Genomic DNA, 27068 nt, shown 5'->3' with positions numbered 1-27068 from the left:
TCTGTTGGCCAACTCGGTCACCTGCATGCATGCGGTGCACAACCATAAACTCAAACTACATGCACATTCATAATCGTATGCGCTCGCACATGTAAACACACACACACACACACACACACAGAGAGAGAGAGAGAGAGAGAGAGAGAGAGAGAGAGAATTGATTAAGTACATTTCCTAGGTTTTGTATTTTTATTTATAAATTTTCCCTTTGTTTCTTCTTGACATCTTCAATTCCGTTATTGAGACTTTCTGGCTCATATTTCATATCTCAAGAATGTCTGCCCTTATTTCTTGCATTTCAGAAGCACTGTTTTAAGCCTTCACCAGGTAGTACCAGTGTGTGTTATCATCTTAGCATTGGCATCTTATCATGGTCTTTCCCCATGCTACAATTTCTCTAGGTCTTCAAATAATTTCAACTTTGATATCACACTCCAGAAACTTCCATTACCATAGAATTCTAAATATTTGTTTTGATCAACCAGGCTGGGCGAAGGAATGAATGTCATCTGTTCTTCTGTGATGTAAAATTTTCTGATCTTAAAGATTATACAGTGTTATTTTAAATCTGTCTTGCATGCATGTATACTACTAGCAACTTGTCTGGGATCTCCACAGTCATCTCTCTATCCTGTATTTCAGTTTTTAATGGTTAATGGCATCCTGTCGAGGGTCAGGATGCCACTTGGAAATGGAGAACAAGAACAACTCATGAGGCCACTTTCCCCCACTCCCTGAAACAATCTCCTAAGAACTTTTACTTTTCCTGGGCTTCTTTTTTATCTCCCAGCCTGGAACTTATTGCTATATTTATCTACCCTCTTGTATATATATTTTTTCAAAGACATGCATGTTCAGGGCCAAGAAGCAGGGAGGCAGATTGACGAAAACAACAGTAAAAATATGGCTCCATCTACCTTCTAAGGCTCACATCTCCTCTGACTAGAGATCTGTGTAGTGATAATTTTGGAATTTTCTCTTTAAAAAAAACCATAGAAATATTGTAAGAATATGTTTTGTTTTGACCCCAGGTGTGGGATGAGAGGCTGCTTCAGACGGTCACAACAGCTGACCGTGACTTGCTTCTTGCTCTAGCATCATTCGTCATCAACTATATTCTGTCTTTAAAAGAGTTTGGAAATCTGAACTCTACCAAGTATTCCGTGACATTTGGCTTTTCTGTGCTATCTATCTTAATGTACTTCAGTGGACTGTTAGGAACAGCATTGTAGAAGGACTCCACCCTTACATTTTTATTGGTTGGCAGATGTATCAGTAAGTGGCACTATTTGAGATACATCTCACTTTCATGATGCAGGTTTTGAAGGAATTGAAGTAGAATTCTGCTTTACCAACTTGAGATACAAATTAGGGACATGGGCTTGGGAGATGGCTCAGTCAGCAAAGTGCTTTCTAGGCAAGTGTGGGGTCTGGAGTTCAACCTTCAGCACCTATACGGGGTAAGCCAGATGTGGTCTCACACACTTGAAATCCCAGTGCTGGGGACATGGAGACAGGTGGGTCTCTGGGGCAGTCTGGCTAGCCAGTGTAGCCTAATCCTCAAGCCCTGCATCCCACCAAGACACCCTGTCTCGCTCTCTTTGCCCCATCTACTGCGAGGATGAAGACCATTCTCAGCAATCAGACTGTGGACATTCCAGAGAATGTCGACATCACTCTGAAGGGGCGCACAGTCATTGTGAAGGGCCCCAGGGGGACTCTGCGGAGGGACTTCAATCACATCAACGTGGAGCTGTCTTCTTGGGAAGAAAAAGAAAAGGCTCTGGGTTGACAAATGGTGGGGTAACAGAAAGGAACTGGCCACCGTCAGGACCATCTGCAGTCATGTTCAGAACATGATCAAAGGTGTCACACTGGGCTTCCGATACAAGATGCGGTCTGTGTACGCTCACTTCCCCATCAACATCGTCATCCAGGAGAATGGCTCTTTGGTTGAAATCCGAAATTTCTTGGGTGAAAAATACATCCACAGGGTTCGGATGAGGACAGGTGTTGCTTGTTCTGTGTCTCAAGCCCAGAAGGATGAGTTAATCCTTGAAGGAAATGATATTGAACTTGTTTCAAATTCAGCTGCCCTGATTCAGCAAGCCACCGCAGTTAAAAACAAGGATATCAGGAAGTTTTTGGACGGCATCTATGTGTCTGAGAAGGGAACTGTGCAGCAGGCTGACGAGTGAGGAGGCCTCAGTTCCTGGCCCCAGAAACGAGATCCTGATCACAAGAACAATTTGGGCTCTTTTGGGAGAATAAAAGACTTATATATTGAAAAAAAAAAAGACACCCTGTCTCCAAAGCAAGGTGGATGGTTCCTGAAAAATACTGCTTGGGTTGCCCCTGGTGTCTACATGCATCTCTATGCACATGCATGTGAACATGGACACACATAGGTACACACGTATACACACACACACACACACACACACACACTTTTGAGAAAATTGTCCCAGCTTTAGAGACTGATGCTGAGACAGAAAGGAGCCTGAAGATCACCTTTGACAGAATACAGAAGCACCAATGGGAAACCTCCACCTCCCCAAATTTGGAGATTAGAGGTATGAGGTCACCTTCTGAGTCAAACTCGTGGAATACAAAGACAGTGAATGCTGTCAACCATTGTTGGATAAATGGAAGGCTGTCTGAAACGGGCTGACCCAATATACCCACGATCAAGGTGGGAGCTTGTAGGAAGCCAACTCTAAGATGGCGCCGGTTTCTGGTGTGCCGTTGTCATAAATAACACCACTGTGCAGGCATAAGCCCAAGTCTGGCACCAACCCCTCCTGAGCCGGTACACGCTAATTAGGTGACAGCGGTTCAACCTATCCCAGGAGGACACGAAGCCTTTCCCTGTGCTGGGGTGCATATAAGCAGACCTCCCTGGGTGCCCAGGGTCCCTGTAGCAGCATCGAGGTGTTCCTGCAATAAAGGCTGTTGAGAAGAATCCGGCCGTGTTGTGTCTTCCTTGCCAGCCGAGGTGGGCGCAACAGGAGCTCTGGGTGTAATAAGAGGAAAACAGGTCCAGAGTGCTAATGTCCTTTAAAGACTTTAATCAATTGTAATGTCCATATCCTGTTTAGCAGTAGACCGTGTAAACATAGTGGTGGTGGTAGTTGGTGGTAAGGGTTGATTACAGAAAATGAAAGTCCAAAGAACTGTACCATGGCAGTCCCTTCCCAAGCACTGTGTGGAAGACACCCCTGTCTGTTCCTTGTGGTTACTGGAAGAGAATGCTCAGCTGTGGGTCAACAGTGCCTGCACTGGACTCTCCCTGGCACCCAAGTGCCCTGCACAGTATTCATGATCACCCACTGTCGCCCTGCTGTGTGTGCTCTGGACAATGAACATGAGCTTCCAAGACCCTAAGAAGAAACATGGACTAATAAATTTGTGAGTTGACTGTGAAATGAGACCCATAGATCTTACTGATCTGAGTGGCCCTGGATTCTACTTTGAGAGTTTCTAAGGTCCTAAGAAAGGAACATGTTAGGAAATGGGAAGTGGTCAGTTCTAAAGGTTACAAGTTCTACCACCTATGTGTCCTCTAAGTAAGTAGCATAGCCTTTTCCCATAACACAAAATGCTGTCATGGGTCCTTTGTGATGTCAAGAATGAGCCCAACAGTGTTCACGGAAGTCAATGACTATCAACGCTATCAGGCCCAACTTTTAAATAAATGTTTCAATTGCATCCTCTTAACTATGGAAATCCACAAATAATACCACCACCCACTCATTCCTATTTTTAAAAACTCAATACTCTTGAAAATAAAGAAAACACTGGTGAAAAGGAACAATTTGCAATACAATAATATGCATTGAAGTATGTTGATGTGTGGGGGTGGCTAACAAGAAGGCACAATTTGAGAACAGAATGAACACAACAGAGACAAACGTAGATGAGGACAGGTGGGCAGGTAATGAAAGTGCCAAGAGGGGTATTGCTTCCAGGGAAGTCCTTTTCTGACATTGAGGCTGCTTTGCTAGAGTTCTGAATCAAACAAAGTATAACCTCTTGCTTTAAAAAATGTTGAAAGGCCATTTGCCTCAAAATTCTATGTTAGAACTTTACAAAACTAATTTACGTGCCCAAATAAAGTGGGATTGAGTTTCATACTCAGGAAATTACAAGCGGTATTTTCAGTCAGAGCTGTGTGACTTTTGAGGTTACAGAGGATACATGCCATCTGTTGACTGTCGTGCCTGTGCATGACAGCACGTCCTTTGTCCCTCAGTAAATGCCATCAGTGTCACTACCAGTGATTGTGATGATCAAATGTCTCTAATTGTCCAGAACTTCCCACGGGGAGTGGTGCCACGCTGTTTCAGAGGCTCTGAACTGAGCAAGACTCACTTGAGGGTCCCATAAGGCAGACGTGCCATGCCCTACAGTTCTGTCTTTCCATGCCTTGACATAGCAGAAAAATCCAGGCAAGGGGATGGTATAGATGAGACGGGTAAGGTATAATTTGGAGGGAAACACTGAGTCCCAGGTGGGACACTGAGTTGGAGCTTGAGACAGGGAACCAGGGTATGAGCTGATTCTAAGAACTCAAGACAACATGTGGCAAGCACCAAACTAGAATATGCTATAGCTCTAGGCCACATGGGTACCCAGGTCCTAGACTGGATCTTGAATGTCCCCCCAAAGTCATGTATTGATGTACTGGTCATGAGCTTATGGAACTACTGGGAAGTAGATGAGAGATTGTGGGTAGAGCCTAGCAGAGGGAAGTTCAGTCATCCATGAAGTGGGTATCAAGGTGGGCTCCCCTTCTTCTCTCTTTACTTCCTGACCACCCACGGCGAGTAGGTCTCTACTGCCATGTATATGATGTACTGCATTTCCAAGGGACTGTGTACTGAAACCGTGAACCAAAATAACCTTTTTCTCTTTATATATCGATTCTCTCAGGTATTTGGAACCAGTGACAGAAAACTGACACACCAGGCTTTTCTTTGGTGTCTAGGAGCCCAGACCAAGCAGCAAGGGAAGGATTAAAGTTTCACGGGAGGGCTGGAGAGATGGCTCAGCAGTTAAGAACACTGACTGCTCTTCCAGAGGTCCTGAGTTCAATTCCCAGCAACCACATGATGGCTCACAACCATCTGTAATGGGATCTGATGCCCTCTTCTGGGGTGTCTGAAGACAGCCACAGTGTATTTATATACATAAAAATAAATAATTCTTTTTAAAAAAAAAGTTCCATGGGAACTTGAAAGCATTAGCTTTCTCCCTGGAACTGAGACCCAAACTTCCTAGTTCGTAGCCCCATTAAAGAATGACTCAGTGTAAGGCATGAATTCAAGCTGCTCACGTTGCAACCGAGAACACAGGCAATAGCCTCAGCTTATCAACACCAAGCATGAACCTGGATAGGACATGTCTGCTCAGCAACATCTTAGTTTCTTACATTATTTTGGCACAGCTGATCAAGTCATTAGTCCAACAAAATTATGGTTTACAACCAGATTGGAACGTTGCTAGGAGCATCCCTCACCCACCCACACACCAGTTATCTCTTGATTTCCTAGGGGTGGACATTAAACAGCTATTTGGAACTCAGATCTGAGGCTACTTCCTACAGCAGGCCAAGGGAAGTGTGGCTATAAACTCAGGTGATGTTTATACGGAATACCAAATACTCTTACAAGAGTAAGCCCATTGCTCTGGGTTCTGCTTGGAATCCAGACTGAGCTCAGCCCTACAATCCATGCTTTGTGACTCCAAAGCCAAATAGCATTCGCACAAACCCGATACTCCCTGTAAGCCATCTGAATGGGAGAATGCCTTGCCTCTTGTCATTCTGCTCTCAAATGCCCATCGAAGACAACTATCTAATCGCTACTTGGTATTGGAATTACTTCACCTTTCTTGCTCCACTGGGTTTAGTGGGATTCTTTGTACATGCAGCAAGCACCTGGAAATGATTTTTTTTAAGCTCTTATTTCAATTATGACTCTTTGAGAGGTCTTATTACTTCATCTGCCCCATGTTCATTATGGTGGAGGCTCCTATACAGTGGGTAACTGTGGAAAGAACAAACCCATCTTTTATAGTCCTTGATGGGATGTATCAGCGAGATTGAATCGCAGTGAGAAGAGAAAAGCATTTGGGTCGTGAAAAACAAAAGAGATATTTCCATTTTAGCACACAGAAAGAGGGTAAGAAATAAAAAGACATTATCTACAATTACCAAGTAGTCAAAGCAATAATTTTTTTTCTTCCAGAAGCTTAGATTTCGTCCTGCTTGAGACATTACTGAATTACACATCATGGTTTCACCATTGTATGGCTTCTAGCATGGCCTCTCTACTCTCTCCGCTCCCATTCACCTCCTGTCTTTGCATATACAGCATTCTCTAAGCCTGGCCCTGCCCTGCTGCTAAAGCCCCTGCCTGAGTCCCATCAGGGACCTCTTACCTCTCTCAGTAGCTTCCACTCTACCACCAACCAAACACCTGATTCCTTTGCAGTTCAAAGCAAGGCGATCTGTATTATATGTTATATATATATTATGTGCTCATACATTTCTCTGTGTTCTCTTCTCTGTGAATGTGTCTTTCAGATTCTTCTCCCTGTGTACATTGAAATTTAATCAAGATTCTACCTCCATGCTTGGGAATCCTTGATGAGTCCTCTAGTGCCCAGCAAATCAAGTCCAACTTTATGAACAGTGTTCAAGATGCTTAACAATTTGCACCCAACAGGTCTCTAACAAGTCATCTTCACTTCTCAGGGTGAGAGAGTCCAAGGCAACATGGGCTGTGTCTTCAGCTTTCTTTCTTTTCTTTACATTTTTTTGTTTTTCTTTTTTCTTTTCCACTCTCCCTCCTCCCCTCCCTCCCTCCCGCCTTCCCTCCCTTCTTCCCTTCCCCCCTACTCCTCCTCCTCTTCCTCCTCCTCTACCTCTTCCTCCTCCTTTCTTGGAGACAGGGTCTCCCTCTGTATCCCTGATTGGCTTGGAGCTCACTATGTAGAGGCTGGCCTTGAACTCACAGAGATCCACCTGCCTCTGCCACCCAAGTGCAGGAATTAAAACTGTGCCTCCATGTCTGGCTCTCCAATAAGTTTTTCAAACTTCCCTGTACCGCAGTGTCCTCAACAAGGGGAGGACAACAATAGTAATACTTTGAGTTGAAAGAGTCAACTAAATGCTAGGATTTGAGATTAGAGTGGAGAACCGCCAAGAGCCACCTGCCTCTGTTCTCACCGCTGCCTTCCCATTGGCTTAGATGTTTCCAGCGCTGTGCCTTTTCCCAGATTCTAACTTCTGAAATACTCTGGCTTTCTCTCTGAGCTTTTCAAAAACAGTCCTCAACAAATTCTTCCTCTTGCACAAGTTTCCCAGGGTGCTCAGCTCCAATCTTCTCTTCTGGTTACGGGTTGTCCTCGGGACCTTCCCTTGAAACTGTGCGAATAGTCATTTACTCACACTTCTGCACTGTGGTAGTCATCACGAGGGCAGTTTTTCCTGGCCTACCCCGATAAGCTTGGGGTTTTTTTGAAGGCAAAAATCCAAGCCTGTTTTTGTCCACAGCTCCCTGCCACATTGCCCTTTCCAAGGGTCGCTCTCTAGGTGTGCATGCATTTGAACTGATTTGATTGACAGGTTGAGCGCAAGTGGCAAGTGTCTTCGGAGTGGTGAGCTAAAAGTGTGGCAAAGGCTTCTGCTGATTGCTTCTGAGGGAGGTATGACATCTTCAGATAAGAAGGTCCATTTCTACCTTACACCTGATGGGGACATGCTGCCCTCTCCAGGAGGACTTGCCTGGAGCTGTCTCTCATAAGGCTAAGATCAGGAACTGATTTTAGCAGCTGAAGGGTGTTGTTAGCTAGCAACTTAGCCAGCTGCTGAGAGGAAGGGACAGTCCCTAGGGCTGCCTGCAACGGGAAGAGGTGATCTCAAGAGCAGCTGCTTCAGAAGGAGGCATCACGCATTTGTCGCTTGGCTGTCCAGACTTGCCCACCTTGGAAACCTTAGGCAACTAAGGACCAGGGTCAAGTAAGAAATATGGTGTTCAGCTAGGGCTTCTACATTCTAATACAAATTCTTTCACTGCCTTCCAGGGTGTCTGTAACTATGTATCATAACCTGCAGCTCCCTCAACCTGTTCATGAGGGTGTTACAACAACGTGTGATCTCCTGGTCTTGCTGATGCCTGCATTCTGTAACCCTTCTTTTCTCCTCACAGTAGACTCAGGAGACTACAAAGCAGGAGAGACCGGGACCTCCCTAGGCTGGGGCTCACATTCTTCCTAAGAGTGGGATGTAACCAAATCTCTAGCCAAAGGAGGCTATTGAGTCAGCCCCTAGGGCATAGGATGGGATCCTATTTGTTAGGAGTGGCCGTGCTTACCAGTATCCTGGAATCTTTTCCCTTCTCCACCCAGTCTGGGAAAGTACGCACTTGGGAAACATGATGGAGGGAGAGCAAGGCGAAAGTGGGCTAAAGACCTGTATTAGAGTCGCTTGTATTCGATCTAGTGTAGGAGGTTTATTGGGGGATGGGAGAGCAAAGGGCTATCTAGGAGTGGGGACATGAAGGACAGAGGCAGACAGGCAGGCAGGGGTGGGGTGGGGAAGGCAAGAGATGAGAGAGGAAGAGAGAGACAGAGAGACATGACAGAGGGGACTGAGAAACAGAGATCTGGGTGGCTGGTGTTCCTTTTATGCACAGCGTACACCGGTGCACCAAGCAGCGGCTGGCAGTGATGTAAGCCCCTGTTAGATCTCTGCGAGCAGGCCCGTAGGAATGCCTGTTTGTATTTCACATTCCTGCTTTGCTGTTCCACGTCTTGGAAATGCAACAGCCCTGTGAGGTACGGGACTCTGTGGTATGTGCTGGAGGAGACGGAACGGAAGAGGAAACACATGTCTGGACCTCCAAAGAGCTGGCAATCAGGTCCCATTTGCAAATGCTCACAGGAGCAACAGAGGGGGTTTCACCTCTAGAGTCCACGGAGATTATGCATGAAAGCAAATTAGGTTGTTTTTCCTGGAAGATTCATAGTTATCTTATTTCAAAGTCATGGTGGACCTCGAGAGTGCATGAAGAATTGAACTCTAGTTACAAGATCCTCACTGAAACCCTGGTTTCCCACTTATCTCTGTGATAACAAATTGCCCAACCTCTCTAACCTGTAGGGAGCAGAGGAGCCCCTGAGTGAGTGAGGCCTTGCGTGCATGTGTATTTTGACACGGGCATGGCCTGTCGAGGACTCAAAGACCAATTGGCCTTTGGGAGATTCGCAAAGCAGTTTGGGCCTGACTCAAGAGAAATGAGGAGGCTTTTCTCTAGGATCAGAGTCTGAGTGTTTATGAATGATGGATCAGTGTGTGCAGACTAGAACTGCAGCTTCCTCCTCAGGAGTGTTTGCAGCCTGAGATGGCTTGTGTACAGAGATGGCCTGCTGAGACCAGCCAATCCCCAGAGACCTTCTGCAGAGACCAGCCAATCCCCAGAGATCTCCTACAGAGACCAGCCAATCCCCACCCACACTGTGCTGTAACCAATAAACACACCGAGGTTCTAAGAGGAAGTAGCTGTAAGAGAAACCCTGATCCCAGCATTATTGCATATGCATCTGCAGGTCTTTCTTCTCTTTTCGTTGCTGTCTCTAGCCACGGTTCCAGGACCTAGCTGGTCATACCACTAATCCTTCCTTTCTTCACCCCCAGAATGGGGGAATATTTTGTTTTGCTTATCTTGTAGGGTTGTTATGAAATTATTTTCTAGAACATAATATCACAACCTGGTGGTGCAGGCTTTTAATTCCAGATTCCCCAGATAGTTGAGAGTCAGAGACATGAGGAGTATGAGTTCGAGGCCCGCCAGTGTTACAAAGTTAGTTCAAGGTCAGCCTGGGTAACTTAAGGAGACCCTTCCTCAAAATAAAAACATTTTTAAAGGTCTGAGAGGAGGGAGGAAGGGCTCACAAGCTCCTACCCATACCTGAGGAGTTATTGACTTTCAATAGCTGCTGAGGAAGGAAGAATCAGGTTTCTTTCAGGGTGTGGCCCCTGGTACTGGTGTCTATCCATAGCCTAAACTGGATCTGGTGGGTTTCAGAATAATAAGAGGACATGAAGTAGAGAAGGAGTAAAGGGTAGATCTGGGAGGAGCTGGAAAAGGAGTGTGAAATTAATATGATCAAAAAAGCAACGGCAAATAAAATAAAATAAAATAAGCCGGGCAATGGTGCCGCATGCCTTTAATCCCAGCACTTGGGAGGCAGGTGAATTTCTGAGTTCGAGGCCAGCCTGGTCTACAGAGTGAGTTCCATGACAGCCAGGGCTACACAGAGAAACCCTGTCTCGGAAAAAAAAAATTAAAAAACAAAACAAAACAAAATTCCTTAAAGCAAATGAATATTTGTGCTTATCGGTTTTATTTCTTACTTAGTCAAGTTGACACAAGCTAGGGTCATCTGGAAAGAGGGAACCTCACTTGAGAAAATGCCTTCATTACACTGGCCTGTAGGTAAGTTCAGGGGCACTTTAGTAACTAATGATTGATGTGGGAAGGCCCAGCCCACCGTGGGTGGTGCCACCTCTTGGTAGTCCTGGGTTCTGCAAGAAACCAAGCTAAGGAAGTGAAGAGATAGTCTGGCAGTTAAGAAAGCTCTTAAAAGCTATTCTCTCAAAGAACCTTGGTTCAAATCCTGGCACCCACAGGACAGCTAATGACCATCACTAACTCCAGTTTCTTTAAGTATTGTATATGTGTGACTGCAGCCTGTGCAGGTGAAGAGTCCATACACATGAAGTAAAAATAAATATTTTTTTTCCTAAAAAAGAAAGGAGGCTGAACAAGCCATGGAAAGCAACCCAATAAACAGTACCCCTCCATGGTCTCTGCTTCACTTCCTGCCTCCAGGTTCCTTCCTTCTGGCTGAAGCCCTTTCCTCCCCAAGCTGCCTTTGGTCTTGGTGTCTGTCACAGCTGTAGAAACCTAGCAAGGACCATGTTTAAAATCAAAACACAAGGCTAGAAAGAATGACAAAGAATAGGGCTTATCAAAACCCCAGAGATGTCTCGTATTTTCCTCTCACAGACAATGAAATCAAGACTGGGAAGAAGTCCAGGGTCAGACAGCTAAGCTCAGGGAGAGCCAAGACCAGAGAAAAGCCTCTTCAAAACTGTTCTCCTGGCTGTAGGAAAGTCAGCCCCTAAGCATGCAGTCTGTCTGTCTGTCTGTCTGTCTGTCTGCCTGCCTCTGCAAGCCCTTTGTAGCCTCTCCCCTCTGCTCCGCTGCAGCTTCGTTTCTGTTCCGTACCTCCAGCCGACTCCTGTGAAAATGGATCTCATTTGAAGTTACATCAATACCACAGGATCGGTGACCCTGTGAGAGAGGCCCAGAGATGAGCTGGGGACGGTTTGTGTGGAAAAGTGAGAGTCTTAGTCATCAGTCTGAACACCGGAAGTGGAGGGGTTCTGTAAGAAAGAGCTAAGTACAAGCTCGTGAAACAAATGATACAGAGGTAGCTCAGAGAGCACGTGAGCTGGCGGTGGTGGGCGAGCACATTCTTCCTCTGCCTGTTGTTCCATCTCCAGATGTTGCCTTCTGGGTTCTTTTGCTTTCCAGTCTAGACAGGACCCTGGGAGCTTGCTGCGGTCATGCCTTCTCCTCCCAACCCCGCCTGCCTCTCCCTCCATCCCCGCTCTGTGAGAGATTACCTTCAGTGTTTCAGAACACGATTCTATTCTTTAATAAATGCCGGCAGAGGCAAGACAGTGCCGGGCCACGCTCTAACCTAGATGGTAGCCTCACTGTTAATCTTTATAACATACCGCACCTGCTCCCCCGCCCCCCGGCTCTCCCACCCCCACCCCCCGACAGTTTTGCTTATGTCTTCTGGTTTTTACTGATTAGAGGTGGGAAATGGTAGCCCTTCAAGGTTTCCACTTGGAAGTCGCTGATAAAGATTTAGCCATAATGAGCCCCCTTGCCCGACCTATACTTGCCCAGACCCCATAATTTTAGAAACATATCTTATCCACTCGCCTGCTTGATTACATCTTTCCCCAGCTGCTCCACTACTTGACCACAGTGCTCCTGTCTCCACGGAGCCCCTTCCCCATCTCTTTTCTTAGAGACCCGCCTCTCTTCCCTACCTAAGGAGCATTTCCGTCTTTGAATTTGAAACAGCATTTGAAACAGCTGTACAAGGACACAATGTTTAATTTAGGAGCTGAGTCTGTAGGAAGGGGTTCTTTGTTAGTTTCCAGAGTGATGCAAAGCTTAATTTAGAATGCAATGTAACTTTCATTGTTGTTCTTCTGGAAGTCAGAGCGATTATGGATTGTGCTGCAGAGGCAGCCTGCCTGATGATGCTCCTATTTGGCAGTACTGGGGGGAGGGAGGAGTTGTGGCAGTTTCATCTTTTATTCTCCTTCAGAGATACTGGAGAGGTGTGCAATGGGAGCATTTATATTCAGGGCAGACCTGTCTCATTCAGTCTTTGTAGCCGGCCAAGGCCCTGCAAAGGGTGCTGTTAATGCTGGATTGAGTCACATTGACTGTTTGCCCTCTACCTCCTACCTGGATCTTACACGTAGCCCTATTAGCATCTGGAACTAGGAAATGAGAGAGAGCAGCCGCCTAGTACTAGCAAGGCAAGGACTTAGACAAGACCTCAGCTTCCTTCCGTTCTTGGCTCCTGGAGAAAGCTAGCATGGCTAACTCGAAGGGTATCATGCCCTATCCAATCTAATTAGTTTCTTCCTCTCAGGGACTCATGTGACTATTAGTGGAATGGGAGGTGGGGCCATGGGATTAGGAGGGCCATCAATTAGGAGAGCCATCAATTAGGAGGCTACAATAGTCACACCACCACAGCATCAGATTTGAGAGAGAGCATGCCTCCTCAGTGCCTCTTTGAGCTTCAGGCCAAGCAGCTTCTGCTAGTTGACTGGCATACAATCTTCCGGCATTTTACAAACATGCTTAGCCATGTTTTCTAGATTCCCTAGGGTCTAAAAGCCCAGGAAGAGAATGTAATCTCTATTTTCTTCAAAGATACACACACACACACACACACACACACACACACACACACACAAGTAATTGCAAGTTTGAAGAGAAATACAAGGTTCCCCAAGAGAAATGTTCTGTAAATAAAGGTAGGTACTTGGCCTGGGGTGTGGTACATGCCTTTAATCCTAGCACTTAGGAGAAGGCAGAAAAATCAGAAATGCAAGGATAGCCTTGGATACACAGTGAGTTCAAGCCAACCTGGGCTATATGAGGCCTTATCTCAAAACAAATGAAAAGGAAAAAGTTCTGGCCCCCCCACACCCAGAGAACCTGAACCTCACAGATCAAGGGAGAGTTAGGCAGAGAGCAAAACTGCTTTTCCACTTCTTATCTGGATCACAGCAGTCCCTAACTCTAAAAATTCCATTGTGCTCTGGAACTGTTCAGGAGACTGTTGTTCAAAAATCAGAAACCCCACAACTGGAGTTATCCGCTTTAAGCTGACAGTGCCTTCTCTAAAATACCCAGGAGACCCAGTCCTGGAAGTTAAGAGACAGACCGAAGTCACTGTGGGGTAGCAAAGGGCCGCTTATGCAAAGACAAGGACTTGAAAGATGCGACCTCACGGCCACGTGGTGGCGGACTTCGCCATTTTTGCTTACCAGCGTGTTTTAGATTTTATTCAAAGTGCGGGGCTTTGATGTATTTGTCTGGGGGTGGGCTCACCCCCTTGCATTTTTCGTAGGTTTTACTAGTGACTCGAGGATAGTGAAGAGAAACAAGAAAGAAACTTAGACACAAGAAAGTCAGGAAGACAAAAGAAAGGCACGGAGCCCACAAGAGCCTGGGAAACCGATGAGAGACTTAGGAGGAGGGGGCGGGGGATTTGAGTCTACAGACTCCGGAAAACCTATTAAGGCGTCCTGGGAGAAGGTCGCTGGGTCCTTCAGGGTGGGAATCAGGCTGTCCGGGTTGAAGCCTCTCGGGATTAAGAGCTGAAGAGAAACCACAAAGGTTCATTGTTTTATTTGTGCCTTGACTTGGCTCCTGACCATCGGATCGCTGGAGTTCTGATAAACGTCCTGAGCTCCCCCTACTGGCTGCCCTGAAGAACGTTACCATCTGGATCCCAAGAGAAATAGGATTACGTAACCCCAGCTTTGACCACTTAAGACTTTTATTTTCTTTCCCAAGGTCTTGGCTTTTCCAAATCCTGCTGCCTAATGCCAGAGCTTAAATGCCCTGACTGATTGCCAAGGTCCCAAGGCCCAGAGGAGGCAGTTATGAAGGGGCCATGCTAATGGGAGGGCATGCAGGAGGGTAGCCGAACAGACTTTTTTTTTTTTTTTTTAATATGTGTCACGCAAATAAAAGTGCTGCAAAAATTCCTAAAAAGGGGGACTTTTTCTGAACTTTCATCTTCTTGCCTCAAATGTGACGCTGGCATTAAACAAGGCCTCTTTGCTTAGGGGGCGGGCCTGCCGGGTCTAGATAGGAAGCCATCCAAAATAAGCCATCCAACTCCATAGCAGCGAAGACGCACCCGGCTCTCCTTTCCTTCCCTCTCCCCTCGGTCTTAAGCTCTGCAAAAGACAGGAAGAACTGAGAACAGCAAGAGCAGAATGTTCTCTGAAAGACAGAAGAAAAAATCTCTCTCTCTCTCTCTCTCTCTCTCTCTCTCTCTCTCTCTCTCTCTCTCCCTCTCCCTCTCCCCCCTCTCTCTCTCTCTGTGTGTGTGTGTGTGTGTCTGTCTGTCTCTCCTCCCTCCTTTCCTCCCTTCCTTCTTCCCTCTCCTCATTATCTCTTCCTTTCTCTCCCCTCCCCCTCTTTGTCTCTGTCTCCCCCTCCTTCCCGGCCTCTCCCCCTCTTCTCTCGTCTCCTCTCCTTAAGGTTGATATTAAACAAGGTAGAAGCCCTGTCCTTCCTAAAGGACACAAAGGCTAGCCTTCTGTATGAGAAATGCCAAGTCCAGAGGCAGCGGTTGAGGGAGAGACAAAGAAGGACCTCCAGCGTTGAAGCAACAGGAACAGAATATAGGAGCTAGCAGCTGTTGACTGGAGCAGCCACACCCGTGGGGAGTGGTCCTGGGTTAGCAAGGGAGACCCCTGGGCAATAGGCAGAGGGTATGAGCATCACGTGAAGGAGGGGCAGATTTTCAGATGTGTGACTAGGATGCTTGTTCCCCCCGAATGGACCGTCTTATGCCCCCTCCCCTTCTCTTCAAAACCTCCTCTTCACAAATTAGCAATTTACCGGGAGAGGCACAGTGGCAGAGGCCAGCCTGGTCTGCAAAGTGAGAACCAGTCTCAAAACAAAACAAGCAACTTTCCTTTCATAAAAGAGCTATGCCTCTTTCAGGGTCCCTAAATGTCCCTAAAACATTGTTCAGGGTGGTAGCATGAGGTTATTTTCAAAGGCTCTGGGCAAACATCCAAAGGATTCCTTTTCTTTTGTTAACCTGAAGGCAAACCACCATTGGTTCACAGCCTTGCAGGGAGCAGTGCAGCTCTCCGGAAATGGCCACTTGCTCTTTCGTTCCCTCAGGACGAGGTAGCCGCCTTTCCTTTGTCCTTCTGCCAACCTCCACGTTTTCCTCTCACCATCCAGCTGGTTGACACTGGCTCCTCTTCTTTCCAGGGCTGACTTTGTGCTCTGGGTCTGCTTGCAGGGTGTTGATGTAGGAGGAGAAAAAAAAGAAAAGTGTTGTCATGTGTTCGTGGGATCCCAACACATCTGACACTCTGCAGGGATCTGGCTAAGCTAAGCGCATATTCCACAGAAGTCAAGGGGACCCTTTATTCTATCTGCAAGACACCTTTGCAAAATTCCTGGCAAATTGACAGCCTCCAAATTATACCTCCCGTTTTGAATAGCCCTTGCTTATTGTCACCGTAGAAGAGGATTTGGGGGACTTGTGAGTCCATGGGAGCAGAATGGCCTTGACAGACACTGCAAAATACAAATAATATTTATTGCCAATGAAAGATTCACAACCGAAACTAGTCAAGCTCTGCTTCGGTTGAAAGGGGGTAAAAAACAGGCAAAAGATAAATGCTCTGAGCAAGATGAAATGTCTGTGTTGCAATAGCTGAATGGATTGTAACATTTTCTAACTTGTTAGTCATAAGGTAGAAGAAACCTACTCAACTGCCCCTGCTATGGATGCCTGCCGATCATGGCCAGCAGGGGGCAGGTTTCAGTCAGAGATGGGAAATTATGGAGCGCACAGCCCTGTTCCAAGCTTGTAGACTGTTTATTTGGTACTATAAATTTCCCCTCTCAGTGTCTGCTTCACACACCACCCCCAGGAACCATAATCCAAGGTTCTTCATAGGTTCAGGGAGATGATCGTTCAAGTAACCAGGTCCTTGACATAAAATTGTCTCTATATATTAAGAGCTTGGTAAAAAAACAAAAAGGGTGGTTCTGTATTCCCCCCTCCCCCCACTGGGTGCCGCAAGCTGCTGTTACAGTCACTGCAGTGGTTTGTCTCCTGGGTCTAACAATGCCACCCAAAGCCTGTATGTTTGAGCTGGAGTGTTTGACTCAGAAATGGTAGCACCAGTGTTACAGACCCAGTGGACACCTCTTGTGTCGTTCCCTTTGGAAAAATCCTGGGACTGGAGAGAAAGCAAATGTTTCCTTAAGGTCTGGGCCAGCCTCATGCTTCAATCCTAGGTATATATGCTGGAGAACTAAAACTAAAACAAAAACATGTCCACCCAAATATCTCTACACACAGATGTTCACGGCACCATTGTTCATCATGACCCCAAAGCAGAAATATCCCATCTGTCCCTTGGCCAGTTGCTTATCAGGACAGTGAATGCCTCAGTCACAAAAATGGAGTATTGAGCTGTTAACAAGGATGACCCTTTAACTCTTTAAGCTAATTGAAAGAAGCGAATTGAGACATGTTGTATTGTGTGATTCCATTTATACTTCATAGAAACAGAAACTAAATGTGTGGGTGTCCGGTGCTTGAGGAAGGGAGAGGGAGACATGGGGAGGAACTTAATGAGAAGCAGACTTCTTTCGGGGATGCTGACAATGAAATGACAAAGTGTTGATGCTCGTGAATGTATTAAAAATGGCTGGATTATGCTGTTTAAGAAAGAGAATTCTCCATATAAAAATATTATTTCAGAGCCGGGCATGGTGGCGCATGCCTTTAATCCCAGCACTCGGGAGGCAGAGGCAGGTGGATTTCTGAGTTCGAGGCCAGCCTGGTCTACAGAGTGAGTTCCAGGACAGCCAGGCCTACACAGAGAAACCCTGTCTCGAAAGACACACACACACACACACACACACACACACACACACACACACACACACAATTTCAGGAAATTAGTAACTTAAAAGAAATGTTTGAACCATAACAGACATTACAGGAGGGAACTCAGAGGAGAAAGCAAGGAGACTACAGAGAGGATATTTGGTGTGGTGGTTTGAATGAGAATGGCCCCCATAGTGTCATATGTGTACACAACTGGTCCCCAGTTGGTGAACTGTCTGGAAAGGATTGGAAGGTGTGGCCTGTGGGAGGAGGTGTGTCATTTGGGGTTGGCCTTGAGGTTTCAAAAGCTTATAACAGATCTAGTCTCTCCCTCTCCCTCTCCCTCTCCCTCTCCCTCTCCCTCTCCCTCTCCCTCTCCCTCTCCCCTTCCCCTTCCCCTTTGCCTTCTGTTTGCTTTACAAAGCTCTCAGCTACTTCTCCAGCACCACCACACCTGCCTGCCTCTGACCTCGTTCCCTGCCATGATGATAATAGACAAACCCTGTAAAGCTGTAACCAAGTCTTCCAATTAGATGCTTTCTTGTACAAATTGCCTTGGTGGTGGTGTCTCTTTACAGCAATAGAACAGTGACTAAGACATCCGGCTTCTGGGAGAGCCAGGCCCGCTCTCAATTAATTATATAGTTTGGCTGAGAACGAGGTGCAGTTAACGCAGGTTGAAGGCAGAAGTGGGCAAACATGGAACAGGAGGCAAGGAAATTGTCCACCATGCTGACTTACGCTGTCTCTTCTTTAGCTGACTCAAACGCAAAGGATTTGCAGTCTGATCATGCTGCCTGTGGTGAAGGTACTGTGCCACTCAAGACAGGAAGTCTGCGAGTGGGTAATGTCATGGTGTCTTCCCTGAGCAGCAGAAAATAAGGGAGAACCACCTCTCAGGCTCCAGTAACAAGAAAGACTTTCCAGATCTCAGGACATGACAAGGAGGGAGGGAGGGAGGGAGGGAGGGAGGGAGGGAGGGAGGGAGGGAGGGAGGGAGGGAGGGAGGGAGGGAAAGAGATAATAAGCCACCAACTCAGCTGCCAGGATCCTTACTGACACACAGTTCCAGCTTTTTCACCACCAAAAGGGTGTGTGGTGATGCTCACCCTGTATCGTAGCAACTGGGGAGGCTGGGGAAAGAGAGTTTGAGGTTGCCCTTTGCTACATACTGAGACTTTGTCTCAAAACCAGTAATAATAGGAACCCATCCAGATAGATCGGTGGGCAATGGTGCTTGCTGTCCAGCCTGGGCTCATGTGGTGGAAGGAGAGAAGTGACTCCTACAAGCTGTCCCCTGACCTCCACATGTGTTCTGTGGCCTATGCTTGTCTCCTCCAGCCATGCCAGATAAATAAACAAATGAGAAAACTAATAATGAACTCCTCAGGTATCCCTGTAACAACAAAGAAATAGACCAAGGCCTGGGAAGCACCCCAGGCTGTCTGAGTCACAGGCAGGAACACAACAGAAAGAAGTTGGAAGAAGCTGGGGAAAAAAAGAAAATTTCCCATTTGCTTGCTCTTTGTGAGATCCACCCACTGGACCTGTCTTGCTATGTCCAGAGGCATAAACGGGGCTGTGTCTCAGGCACACAAGAAAACATCTTTCCCCTGTAGGATACCCATCTTTCTTACATTCATTCAATTGCTCGATAGAAACAGCAATACATTGATCTCACCATGTACTATCAAATCAATTTTTTTTGCTGTTGTTGTTTCTAAAGCACATTGTGAAGAAATTCTGTATAAGATCAGACCTCTGAAAATTCATGTTTAATTGATTAAAATGAAACAAAAATCTTGTTTTGTAATTGTGTATGTTGGCTAGGGAGAAAAACACTTTTAAAGCATGATAAAATATTTTCCAGGCCTGTGTTTTTCTGCAAGTCTTGCCCTCTGGGTAAATGTTGCGCATTCTAGGGACCAAGGGAATATGTCTAACTGTGTCTTACAAACTTGCTTAATTACAGATTCATCCAGGAGACTGGAACTTGGTAGCTAATTATGCAGCTAGATGTTCAAGTGGCTGTTGGCCCTGAGACCCAGCACATTCTCAGCCTTGTATTGAGCTACAAGCAACTGTCCCAATAGCAACTGTTCTGAATAAATTATATAAATTAAGTAGTGGCAAGATTGATCTGGGAGGAGGACAGATCTGGATTTAAACCTGGACTGTCCTAAGTCACCATTTTCAGTGACTCTGAGTAAACATGTATTGATCATCCACTGTGGACCAGAGATGACATCAGGCACAACACTACGTACCTGTTCCTTTAAAAAGTTACTAAACCTCTCTGCATCTAGGTCAATAAAATACAAAATAAAAGAACTCTAAAGGTCATTATAAGGAATGAACCGAGTCCCTTAAACACAGTGCCTGGAACATTGAATTCTAAAATGTTCCTCTCTCCTGTACGTAAGGCACTGGCTTGGTGTCTGGCACCTAAGAGGGGCTTGGTGAAGGTTGTTGTGTTATTCTTACTTATATAAGATCAGTTTTCAGCGTTATTACCGGCCTTGATTAGTATCGTGGTGGTCAGCATCCCACATTATAAGTGAGGAAACTGAAATCCAAAGTACTTGGGCACAGAGTTAGCCAGTGTAGAAAGAGGAATCTCGGATTCTTATCGATGTTTCCTGTTTGTCCTTCACATCCCCAAGTGGTTTGACTGAGACATTGCTTACGATGTATTAAGTAAGTGGGTATAGAGAGGAAGCCATATTCCGAGCATCCTGGCAGGAGTAAAGATGCTATAACGGTAGGTGATGCTCTAACGGTAGGTGCTTGTGCACGTCCCTCAAGCTGCGGAAAGCCTGGATCCTGGTGGCAGCCATAGAGGGAGCCTGAGATGCCGCATGGTGCTGCCTCACAGAGCAGACCATGGCGATAGTAGCTGAGAGGATGAATCAGCGATGGATAGGCCTTCATCAGGAATACTTGGCTGTATATACGTATGTTCCTTTACTTAAACCTACACTTCATGTTAGGACTGAAAAGTAACTCGGGGGTCATCACTGTCCCTCTTCCCCACGTGGGCTCATGGACTAAATCGGCCTTCACTCTTCTTCACTGGTGGTTGTCTGTCTCTTTGATTGATCCATAAGGGACCGGTATCCAAGCCTAAGTTATTAGCTCCAGCTCCCCTTTAAGACCTGCAGTAACAATTCCTTTTTCTGGGTCATTCTCTTTATGTACGGGGGGAGTTGGGTAACTGGTTCTAGTTAAGACATTCTGTCTTCCTTGGGTACATAACTGACCACAACAACTTCATCTGTCCCTTGCCGGTTGTATGTTTTCACCTAGGTCAAGAATATGTACAAACATCTGTGGGGGCCCCCCTCCGTGCCTTTTATTACAAGACAACTAACTGTCTAAACTTACAGCTTGATGCTCTTTCAGGCTGCACGTTGGAACCTTTTGGGGAGTCTTGAAACTGTTTTTAGTGGGTCAACAAATGAAATAAAAGCAAATTTAAAATATCAAAGTGCATTGCAAGCAGTAACAAATATGACTTTGTGAAGTTGATATATATATATATATCATATATGTGTAAATTGATTTATGTACTGTGATAGCACAATTTTAAAAATATTTTTTTAGTGTGAGTTGTGGAGGCAAAAGACCAACAGTTGCTATTTTGAGATGAGATCTTTGTGACCTGCATCTGAATCCCCCCCCCCCCCCTATTTTAACATACCTGTTGATTTGACGAGTATCTGTTGAACACCTACCTATGAGATGCCGTCGGACACTGTTCTAGGCAGTTGAAACGCAGCCACAAACAAGACAAGTTTCCTCTGCTATAGGGGGCTTACCTTTCAGCAAGGGTAACACAAGTAAGGCCAAGGTTTGCTCCACTGATCTGGAACTGTGAATAAGGAGAAAGAGAAGGCAGGCGGGACATTCCTGATCAACAGTACAGAAGAAGCACTGTTAATATTTAGGTTTACATCCTTGCAGATTTTCTCACACCGACGCTATTTATCTTGCAGTTTCAGGAGCTCTGGGGACTAAGTGTCACATAAACAAATGTGCAGGGTGACTGAGAACCACCATCTCGTCTTCTTCTTCTGATTCTTGCTTCTCTCTGATTCTGCTTCCTTCTTCCTTCAACTCACTCCAGGGTGCTGTCCATACAGGCTTCTTTTTCCTCTCCTAAGTAATAGGGAACCAGTTTCTCAGCCTAAGGGACTGAATCCCCTACTGTGCATTGAACGGGCACAGTGGCAGTTTGGCGGTTTGGCATTGCTTGCTAGAAAGGTCGGTGTCAGGGTTCTATAGAATACTGATCGTTAATGCCTTAGTTGTTCATTATTATTGTATGTAGTTGTATAGTGCAGGCCTGGAGATCCCCAACCTCCAGCCTTAGATTCTGGAGAGCTGAGATTACAGGGTTCTTGGCAATACCTGGTAACTTTAGAGATTTAATCATTTTACAGACTAATGTATGCGCGAACGCGCTCACACACACCTTCCCCTTGTGTTTTCTGCTGATTTTTTTTTCTATGTATAGACCTCTTTGCATGCCCATCAGCCACTCCTACAATATGGATATTTTCTCCATTGACTACTACTTAACATACATTGTGCCACCTGTAAATCTTCTGGAAAAGGCTCGTTCTACTAATCCTGTCCTGATCCTGTGATACTGTGTCAGCTGGAAGGGACCATTTGCAGTGGCACTTTTTGTTGAGCAGGATTAGATTTTCTTTTCTTTTTTTTTTTCTTTCTTTCTTTTTTTTAACTTGCATACTTGCAGGTGTTTGGGTGGGGACGCAATTCCAAAACTGTGGCCTGCTCAGGTCAGCAGGGCAGCAAACCTCAGGCTCCTGCTTTTGTTTCCCTGTGGGGAGAAACGGCATGAACTGCACTTCTTAACTGCTCCGCATCCTGCATTTTTCCTGTTCTCTCTCTCTCTCTCTCTCTCTCTCTCTCTCTCTCTCTCTCTCTCTCTCTCTCTCTCTTTCTCTCTCTCTCTCTCTGTGTGTGTGTGTGTGTGTGTGTGTGTGTGTGTGTGTAAAACCATTGCTCTTGGACAGCCACTGCAGTCTGGGCTGCTCCAGCCTGTGCCATTATAAGCCCCTCCCTCCTACAGCCTGGCCCTGCTGCCTGCTGGCACCGATAACTTTTGCATCCAAAGTGGCTGCTTTGCCCCGAGGGGAATGGGAGGGAGCAGTGTTCCTTGACAAAGAACTCGTTTGGACCTCGGTCTAAAATTCACGGATGCTAAAAGCAGACGGAGATAAATCAGAGAATATAGCACTCAGCTGGAGGTCAGTGAGTCGAACCACACTGTTGGAGGTCACAGGGATGCGGAAGGGAAAGGGAACGGGAACACTGTGTCTCAGAGTCTCATTTCATCTTTATACAGACCCAGGTGTGACAAAGGAAGACAAGCTAGGAGAGGTGGAAATGCTTGTCTAGACTCCGGAGACAGCAGATGCAGGAATTGAAACTGTGTTCTCGGCACCAAACGCCTCGTTTTTCCCACTGCACTGTACCCATCTTGATGTCTTGATGAACACGCTGACTCACTGGGGCGTTACATAAGCCTGTAAATCACTCTGGGATTCCTAAAGAATGTGTCTGTGTCAAAACCAAGGCATGCCACCAGCTCCGGTGCAGTGGCCAAAGGTCCCAGGCTAGCCTCGGTGTCTTAGAGAGACTGTAGAACAACCGAAGGTACAGGCTGCACCTTTGGGGCCCATCTGAGCCAGAAGCCACTTCCTGTTTGCCCCTTCCCTTCCTAGCCTGTTGGATCAATAGACAAGATTTTAATTAAAAACACAGGAATCATTCTCAATTAGTTAAAGTCCATTCTAAATTCTAAATGTTGGCCGCTTACAGAAGTTGTGTCAAGGCATGTAGGGGCAGGCAAATGACTGACAGGCACCAATCAACTGAATAAGCAAGGCTGGCCTGAGCACCATCCACAGATCTTTATCACTGACTAGGGGAGTGTCATAGTCTGGTTTGCATTGAGAAGGCTATTTCTCAGCCTGGCCCCCTGTGGGAGAAAGGGAACGTGGTGGGTGTGGTCGGGGTCCACCCATGTTCCCTTTGAATTTACCACTCGACTCAGGCAGCTTGTGCCCAGCCAATACCCATCACTGGCAGGACTGCTGGAATCAGCCTGGAGGCTCTGCAGCACTGATGGGTTGAAGTGTGCATCCCCAGCTTTTGGACATGTTGGGTAGGGGGCTCTGAGGTGTGCTCTAGGGTGACTTTGGAGACAGTAATGGTGCCCAGGGTACCATGTCCTACTTTTCTTTGACCTTGTCCCACCTTCTGATGCAGGTTCCAGGTTTTCTCTCAGTCTCTCAGATCGCCTTTTAGTCAAGCGCTTGTTTCCAACAAACAAAGACCAATCAATATCACAGTGTAGAGACAGGGAATGCGTTAAACGAGAGGAAGCAGACGCGGGAATGGGGCGGAACCGGTGGAAAAGAGGACTTCTTATCTTGAAATCTAGGACTTCGAAATGAGAAACTACAGTTGGGAGGGGTAGCTTATGTTATAATAGTATCTCTTACTCTGCTGTAATTTTTGTCTTGGAAGTTTACTGCCTCTGTCTGCTAACCTAGACCCAGTCCTGGAAGCTTCTAGCTTCTATACAATCTTATCTAGGCCTAGAATGTTTTTAGACTCTGAGACTTGCTGCAGAATAAGCTCACCCTTCTGGCTCTTTCTGAATTCTGGCTGCCTGGTCAACTCAGCTGTTAAATCTCCAAACTGACTGATTCAATCTGGCTTCTCACTTAACCTCTGACTTTTTGCTCTGCTTGGCCTCAAACTAACTCTGACAATCTATCCTAATCTTCTGGCTCCTTCTCATCCTCTGGCTCACTCTGTTTTCACCTTTGTCTAGCTTGTTCTCTCTTCAACCTGTCTCTGTAAAACTCTCCTGGTAAGCTGCCTCCCCTGGCCTCTCCCCTGTGCGTGTGTGTGTGTGTGTGTGTGTGTGTGTGTGTGTGTGTGTGTGTGTGCTGTTCTCTCTAAAGTCACCTCTCTTTCCTCTCTGTTCTCCTGAGAGTTGAGCACATCCTATTCTGCCAAGTCTTTCTCTGATTTGACAGGGTTAGGGTTACTTTGTCTGCCACTCAATTAGACATCACTTTCAAACATGGGTGCTTCCTTCCACAAACTAACTTTATCTTTATTATTTGGGATTACAGGTATGTATTAAGGGCACGTCTCTATTCCAGCCAGAGGGATTAAAGATGTATGCTAAGGTTGAGCCACACCAGACCTAGAAATAGGTTTTTCCAGTAAACAACACAATCTCAGGGTTCACAATATGAACCAATATCCTGTAACATTATGTCTCTAAATTCAGCACTTAGGAGGTTAAAGCAGAGGATTCCCATAAGACTGGGCTACATTGTGAGTACCAGGTGAGCCTAGGCTAAGGAAAGAGAACAGATCTCAAACACACAGACACACAGACACACAGACACACAGACACACAGACACACAGACACACACACACACACACACACACACACACACACCAGTAGCAAAGAAAAAAGAAAAGAAACGAAAGGAAAGAAAGAAAGAAAAAAAGGAAAGGCCGGGCGTGGTGGTGCATGCCTTTAATCCCAGCACTTAGGAGGCAGAGGCAGGCAGATTTCTGAGTTCGAGGCCAGCCTGGTCTACAAAGTGAGTTCCAGGACAGCCAGGGCTACAGAGAAACCCTGTCTCGAAAAAAAAAAAAAAAAAAAAAAAAAGAAAAGAAAAGAAAAAAGGAAAGAAAGAAAGAAAGAAAGAAAGAAAGAAAGAAAGAGAAAGAAAAACTTAACTAAAAAAATAGACTAGGTGTTTGAACAGATAGTTTTCAAAAAAATAAAAATAAAAGCTCAATATATGTATTTTAAAATGTTCAAATGTAGCCAGCATAATGTTGGCTTTAATCCTAGCACTCATGAGGCAAAGGAGGTGAATCTCTGAGTTCAAAGCCAGCCTTCACTACAATGTGAGTTCCAGGACAGGCAGACCTACATAGAGATACCCTGCTTCAAACAAAACCAGACCAAAAAAAAAAAACCAACAACACAACAAAAGTTTTATATTATTACTAATTACCAGACAAATACAAATTGAAACCACAACGACACATCATGTCACTCTTTTCAGGATGACTATTTTTAAAAACAACAATAACAAAAAGCAAACACTACAACAAAAACCCAACCAAACAAGCAGTTCTCCAAAGACTGGAGAGGATGCAGGGGAATCCAGAGTCCTCGCTGCTGTTGGTGGGAATGCAAAATGGTACAGCTGCTATGGAAACAGCCACAGACATTCCTCCAAGAAAATTAAAAACTTGGGAGTGCCATTTGACCTGATAATCCCACTTCTGAGTATTCATCCACAAGCACTTTCCAGATCCTGAGCTGATACTCCCAAGATATGAAAAAAGTTAACTGTCCCTCAGCAGACAAATGGACCACACGTGCACTGTGTACACAGACATGTTGGAATCGGACAGAACTTGACAGAGAAAGGGGATTGTGTGATGTGTAGCAACAGGAGAATGCTTGAAGACATTATGCTAAGTGAAATAAGCCAAACGTGGAAAGACATACTGTGTAGATCCATTTACGTGACCATCTAAATAGCCAAGTGTGAAGACCTTGGGTGCCAGGGTCTGATGGAAGGGGTTTATGGGGAATGCCTAACAAGGGACATGAGTAAGTTCATTCTACATCTGGTGTAGCATGTTGTGACTATCTGAGATAATGAAAAGTAATGCTTGGTACACCTGGACTTGTGCCAAGTGCAGATTTTGTTCCCAATACTCTTAGGTTGACAAAAGCAAATAAAACGGAGCAGTTGCATGGAGTGGTGAGGGAGGAGATGAGAGGGAGGACTCTCTGTAAGGACTCTGGGTCTCTCTAATCGTCTGGGAAGATGCTGATACCTTAATCCAACCTAGGGAACACATTTTGAGGTTAAGAATGCAATTCCAATTTTGAATGTGTGGGAGAAAGTGCCTCTGGGCTGTGATGTCATTTGTCAAAGTGAAGCACCCCGTTTGCTGAAAGTATCTTCCTGAAGCTCTCGCCATAGCACAAACCTCTGTATTACTCATTCGTTCAGCTTGCTTTTTCCAGAATCCTATTTTTAAAATGCTCCTGAGATCATCGGTGCTTTTGTTGTGTGTGATAATGGCATTTGGCGATGCACAAAAGGAACCTTCCGAACTGTCAGAAGTACAGGCCAAGATAGTCAATAAAATGGAATTCTGGCGAGGCTTGATTTCAGATAAGGGATATCGGATAAGAAATATAGTGTGCATATGTGCACATGTATTTGTGGAGACTGATTTTTAAAAGACTGATTTTTTAAAATTTTTAATAATTTTCAAAATATTGAAAACTTGAAAAGTTGAGGGTCATGAGTTCGTTATACCATTTCCTGTATTTTTATTATGTTTGAAATGTTTCACAATCAAGAAATAATAGAAATTAGTCAGATATTTTTGCAATGCTTCCAGGAAGATATATTTGCTGTTGCCTTTAACATCTGCGATTAAAAAAACAGCCCTGAGCCCGGCAGTGGTGGCGCACGCCTTTAATCCCAGCACTTGGGAGGCAGAGGCAGGCAGATTTCAGAGTTCGAGGCCAGCCTGGTCTACAAAGTGAGTTCCAGGATAGCCAGGGCTATACAGAGAAACCCTGTCTTGAAAAAACAAAAACAAAAACAAAAAACAAAAACCAAAAAAAAAAAAAAAAAAACTAAAAAAATCAGCCCTGAAGGTGTGTTTTCAAACTTGGTTGGGGAGCCTGGAG

The 27068-nt window shown here is 45.6% G+C and overlaps 1 long non-coding RNA gene and 1 pseudogene across 2 annotated transcripts; one reads left to right on the top strand and one right to left on the bottom strand.

The window, feature by feature from the left end:
• Gm4600 (predicted gene 4600) lies at positions 1596 to 2297 on the top strand (annotated as a pseudogene).
• Gm35833 lies at positions 13666 to 18208 on the bottom strand. Of its 2 annotated transcripts, none has more exons than XR_876061.1 (3): positions 17744 to 18208; positions 15457 to 15656; positions 13666 to 14581 (listed from the first exon to the last, which is right to left on the bottom strand). It is a non-coding gene; the product is annotated as a predicted gene, 35833 (long non-coding RNA). The 2 variants fall into 2 exon arrangements; XR_384840.2 differs by having other exon boundaries at positions 15599 to 15656; positions 18016 to 18208.
• Between the last annotated feature and the right edge of the window lie 8860 nt (positions 18209 to 27068).

This window comes from Mus musculus, chromosome 16, assembly GCF_000001635.26.
Source record: "Mus musculus strain C57BL/6J chromosome 16, GRCm38.p6 C57BL/6J".
Classification (NCBI taxonomy): Eukaryota; Metazoa; Chordata; class Mammalia; order Rodentia; family Muridae; genus Mus; species Mus musculus.
The sequence above is the reverse complement of the archived record's forward strand: the minus strand, read 5'-3'. Positions and strand labels throughout refer to the sequence as shown.